A 6,000-nucleotide genomic window follows, 5' to 3' on the forward strand; every position below is an offset into this window, starting at 1 on the left:
TCGGAATCTTGGAAGTTGGGAAGCTGTGTTCGTTCGTCAGGCAAGAAGGCATACTGTGACTAATTCATTAACGCCGTTAAACGTAATCACTTGCGATTCCCCTTTCTCTCTCTTTCTCTTCCTCACACTTTTATGACTTTTTCTCAACTCTGAAGATCTCTATAGCCTCAACGTTTTTTATCACTCGCTATATTCGATTTAACGCGTACAAAAAGAAATTCTGATTTTTATATCTCCTTCATAAATCTTTTTACCTTTTACATTTTACTTAATTCCACACTATATATATATCTACTTTTACATTCTTTTATCTCATATATGATAAGAGATATTCATATATCTTTGAAAAATGCCTGTGGAAAATATTATTAGTGAGATAAAATTTTTTGTCACATATTTCTATTACAAATTTTTATAGAGAAATTGTCAATAACAGATGGATCGAGCTTTAACTCCGATATTTATTCGTAGCATTATATTAAATTAACTACGATCTGTATTATATTTTTGATTCGACAAACATTATTCAGAGAATATTAGATAACATTTGATGTGAAATGATTCGACCATTGCATTCTGTTAACAAAATTGATCAGAATAATAATATCTCTGTAACAAGAACGTAATAGTTTCGTATCGGATCCCGATCATTAAATGTAATTTTAAAACGATTTTTCAGTGTCGTTCACCGTTCAATTGATACAACCAATTTCTGGTACGATAACCACCCCCATTTCATGACAAGAACGTCGACGAAGAGGAGCGAAAGAAGGTAAAAAAAAAAAAAAAAGAAAAAAAAAAAGACGACAACAACGTCCGAACGATTTATCTGGTATTTCGTATCGACGTTCTGGATTGATTAATAGCGAAAGAAAACGAGTCTCGATAGAGCATTTTCAGGTCGAATCTACGATTCACGATAAGCATCTTCTTTCCGTATATCCATTATCGAACTATCGAGATCTCAAGAGGATTCGTCGAAAATAAGCAATAAAGAAAGTCTTGTTTTATCGTTGCTTAGTAGAAAAATGTTTTCGAAAAATCTTGATGCCAGAAATTACAAACTTTTTAACTTCCATCTGTCAGCTTATTAACTTTCTCGATAAAAAAAATACATTTATAGATTAAATTTGTTTTCATTGTTTTTACTAGTGTTATAATTTCATTATTTATATTTCTTTTCGTAATGAAACTTACAAAGTGTAATTACTTACGAACATTTTTCGTAGATTCTTTTCATTAAATTGTTTATAATTTTTCTTATACGTTGATATGAATAAAAAGTGTGATTTTAAAGTTACATTATAGAAGTTTAAAAGAAACATCTGAACGGTAATAAATTTTGGCAAAATGACAATCTTGAGGATCGAAAGGTCGATTTACTTTATCTTTTTGTTTTCTTCTTGTTTTCTTTTTTATCAAGTATTCCGGAGTTCATCGATTTTCTACAATGCGATAAAGAAAACTTTAATGATGCAGGCAAATGAAAGAAAAGAAAAAGAATAGAAAAGATAGACTCGAATATCGGCGAATATCGTAAAGAAACTTTTTATGCTTTTTCCTCTCGAGAAGCAAGAAACATCCGTGATTACCCGACTACGCGTCATTAAGTCCCCGATATAGCGTTAAAACGCAACTACGGAACGAACGCTTTCTCCTTGTTCTTTTTATTTTTTTCAACGCAGCATCCTTCTAGTGTATTCTTGTTTCCCAAATGTCCATTACGTTATTCGTCTTACGAATAGTAAATTCAACGATTGTTAAAAAAGAATGGTCTAAGTTTCGAATTATTCTTTTCTTTTTTGTTTATTTCAAACATATTTATACTTTCGATATTTTACTTTTACTTTTCAATTTTTCTATAAAGCTAAACGTACTAGAAATAGCAAATCGTTTTCTATATTCTAACAACGATATTACGTTGGAAAATAGAAAGCATAAAAGAGAAATAAATGGGATATATAGATTTACGCGTATACGATGTTTTGATATCACCCTATAGAAACGCCCGTATAAAATGTGCGCTCTATTTATTTGGCACACGTTATCGTTCCATTTAATACGATATGACGAGCCAAAGTGTGTGTGTGTGTGTGTATGTATGTGTGTGAGAGAGAGAGAGAGAGAGAGAGAGAAAATAGAGATAAAGATAGAAAGAAAAATTCGTGGCAATATCGAGAAACTGGTCACATATGATATAGGATTCCTAATCGTAAGCTAGCCTACAATCGAAACTAAATGTGCTATAGCACCATTTTTCAACTCTGACAAATTTTGTTCTCTATGCAGCGTATGCTTTTATTCTCGACTTTGTATCCTTTGATAAAAATATAATCATCATTGTTATTGCGCATTATTGTTCACATTGTTCTCTTTCATTGACAAAGAATATATCAAAACTGAAAAATTAATAAATCGACGTTGTTTATTCTACAAAAAAAAAAAAAAAAAAAAAAAAAGAAAAGAAAAAAGGATTATTTAAAAGTTGTACTTCAACGAGCAAGTCTTTGAAAGAAAAAAATTATACAAACATGAAAATGTTTCTTTTTGATCTTTATAAATAAACCAAAGAAGCAAAGCTGATTAACTGTCCAGTGTAATAAAAATAAAAATGAGAGGAATCCTTTCTATTTTTCGTACTTAAAGAAAAATTAACGCCGAAAGTATAAGACGATTAAAAGAAAAGCTTATTTGAAATAGCAAAAAAAGAAAAATTAGTTAAGTTGCATTTTCATAATGGGCAACAAAAGTTAAAAAAAAAAATCTGCACCATAGTATTCCATTATAAGTATTAACATACAACTTTCTTTTTTAATTTACGACGATTCACGATTTCTGAAGATATAAACATGATTATCATCCTGTGGTCGAGATAAAAATCACGAAAGGAAATTTGTGTATGCGTAAACACTAGAGTTAATTAAATGCGAGTGAACATTCTGTTTATGCACGCACTGCTTTTATATCGTTTAGAATCGTCCATAATATATATGATATATATATATATATATCTACACACATACATATACACATATATACGTAAAAGCTTTAGCACTCATGCGGATAAAAATAGTAATTTTTCAAAAATCTAGGTCGCCCTTTTCTCCAACAAACGACATGCTAAGATGTACTTTTTTCACGACTTTAACTTCCCCCCTTTCTTTTTCTTGAAAGTCTACCTATATTTTATATCATTTTGTACTTTGAATCATCGAACTTATGGCATTTAATAAGTTAATTTTAAATTCTACAAAATATTTATAATTCTAAAATTGTTATTTTTTTTTTTTTTTTTTTTTTTTTTTTTTAATGAAAGGAAAGTTTACTTATCATAAAATGCAGATGTGTAAATTACAGTTTTGAATATTAATGACCACTTCTCTCGTATCTTTTTTCATTTGCATCTGATTTTAATTAATAAAAAAAAAATAATAAATAATAATAATAAAAAATAAAATGAACGTGATAATGAACATGTTAAATCGAAGATTTAGAGAATTGGCTTTCTTTCACACGAGTTATTTCTCCTCGACAATTTCAATCTAACAAAAGTGTAAGGATTTAAAAAAAAAAAAAAAAGAAAAAATTGCAAGGAAAGAAATGCCAGAGAGTCGCGTTCAGACTCAGGTATGCGTAGAAATGAACATGGACCAAACAGATACGAGGAACATGGATGTGAATGCTAATTAACGTGAATGTTTTCTCTACAGAAAGAGAGAGAGAGAGAGAGAGGGAGAACTGCCAAACGAGAATTCCACAGCATAAGTGCTATAATCCGGAAGAATTTAAGGGGATTAAATAATAAAATACGCTTGTTACACAAACAAACAAGTACACTACGCACATAGGAGTGCATTTATCTTAACCACACGAACGAATTCCTTAGACGGTTATTTAGTTACTTGAAAAGGATCCGACAGCTTGGTCACGCGTATATCACTACTGTCTCTCTTTCTCTCTCTTTCGTTCTTCCTTTTTCCTAAGTAAAAACGACTTTTTCTTTTGGGTCACTCTCGTTTCTAGAATTAGAAAATTCTTCCTTGAAATTCTTCTGTCCGTTCAACTTTGTGAAAAACACGATCCCGGTGTTTGCGTATTATTTTTCTTGTTTTTTTTTTTTTTTTTTTTTTTTTCTAATGAAAAAAATATAATGTGACGTAAGCAGTATAAGCTTAACACGCGTGAATATTAGACATGTAAAATATAAGATAGAAATAAAGGAGTAACAGAAGAGACTCGAATAGTGAAGAGGATATTTCCAGCAGATACCATTAAAACACCTCATTGGATGTACACAGATAAATAAAACAAAAACCAAAAAAAAAAACACTCTGAATTTATCGCATGCAACACGCGTCGGCAACGAAGGCTGGATTTGTAAAGCAATACTTTTGTTTCCGACGGTAATCCCTTGCGAGCCATTCGCGTGGTTTCGCGCCAAGTTTCGACGTTTCGTTCATTCGACAAAATTCGATTTCAATTTTATTGAAACTGATGACGAATACAAAGCGATTTTGATAGTTAAATACTTTTTACTCGTTCCATTTCTCAAAAATATATTTTCTTTTCCTTATTCTAACAAATTTATTACTTTCAAGATACTCTACAGTTTAAAAAATTGATATATTCAAGTATGATTTAAAAGAATGATTCAGGTTCAATATTAACTAAGATAAAAAATTGTATCAAGTAGAAAATATAATACAAAATATTACAAGTGAAACGATATATTAGTGACTTTCTCATAACTATACCACAATCATTGAGATTTTCACTGACTCGGCTAAAAATGCCCAAGTAATTTTGCAAAGTACAAATATACATTGCACTTGTAAGGCTGACGAAACGAGTTATGTGATATATTAGCTGCATCAGAAGCGCGCGGGAAAACTCCAAAATGGATGATTTTTGTCGCGTCAGCTCAAAGAAAAATCTCCTCTTTTTCTCGTTCCTTTTCTTTTTTCGTTTTTCCTACAAAATTTGCGTTCAAAGAGTGAACAAATATCGATATTTTTTTATTATCTACTCGTTCTTCATGCTCAAAATATATTTTATAAGTCTGTACAAATAGACATGGATTCTCAATTTCCATTGCGCACAAATACCGTTTACATATTTAATAAAAATGAATATAGAATGGAAAGAGAGAAAGAGAGAAGAAGAGAGAGGAAGATTAGCTTGTAAAAATATCGGGGCAACGGTCCATCATCTTGTATCCTAGCACACACCGCTTGACGACGGTGATAGAAACGTGTTCTATTTTTCCAACCGACGTATAGCCGACGGATAGAGAATTCAATATATTTTCAAGCTTATCGAGCAGTACGTACGCGTATTCGAATGCCATCAAACTTCAAAAAGCTCTAGCAGAGAAAAATCTCGAGTAACACAATCGTTCCACATCCGTGACTTTGATGTACTTTCAAAAGTTCGTCACAAAAATTTCATTAACTAGGAATCATAAAATTCTTTTGAAGAATCACGAAAGCTTTTTTGGCTATTATCGTTACAATTGGTACTTCGTGAAAGAGGGTAAGAGAGGGAAAAAAAATAAAATTCTCTTTTTCTTTTTCTTTTCTTTTCTGTTTTTTTTCTTTTTTTTTTTTTTGTTCTTTTAATAGCTACTCGTCATATGAAGAATTTTGAACGAGAAATGAGCAGAATTAGGTTTCCTTCATAAAGAGATTAGACCGAATAGAACGATGAGAAGATGCGTAATCGTATAAAGTCAATTTTCCACAAGTGCATTCGCAATATGCAGATCCGCCCATTCAAAGCTTTCCACCGTTTCTAGTCTCGGACGCAACGTCCACTTCGCGATATTAATACGAAAGGTTAGCTCATATGGCTTCTTTACTTATATTTATACCTATTTACATATATGTAGATACATATTTTTTTTTCTCTCACTTTCTACATCTCATGAACCTACCGGAATATGTTAAGTCTAACGAAAAGTTCTCTCCGTTCTATATTTCTCTTTTTTATTAAAGAAAGGAT

The 6,000-nt window shown here is 31.0% G+C and overlaps 1 protein-coding gene across 8 annotated transcripts in view; it reads right to left on the reverse strand.

Moving 5' to 3' along the window:
• Positions 1–6,000, reverse strand: part of LOC118449313 (neural-cadherin) — a 78,588-nt gene that overhangs the window by 25,145 nt on the left and 47,443 nt on the right. The window lies entirely within an intron of this gene.

This window comes from Vespa mandarinia, chromosome 19 (assembly GCF_050613455.1).
Source record: "Vespa mandarinia isolate Hongniang chromosome 19, ASM5061345v1, whole genome shotgun sequence".
Lineage (NCBI taxonomy): Eukaryota > Metazoa > Arthropoda > Insecta > Hymenoptera > Vespidae > Vespa > Vespa mandarinia.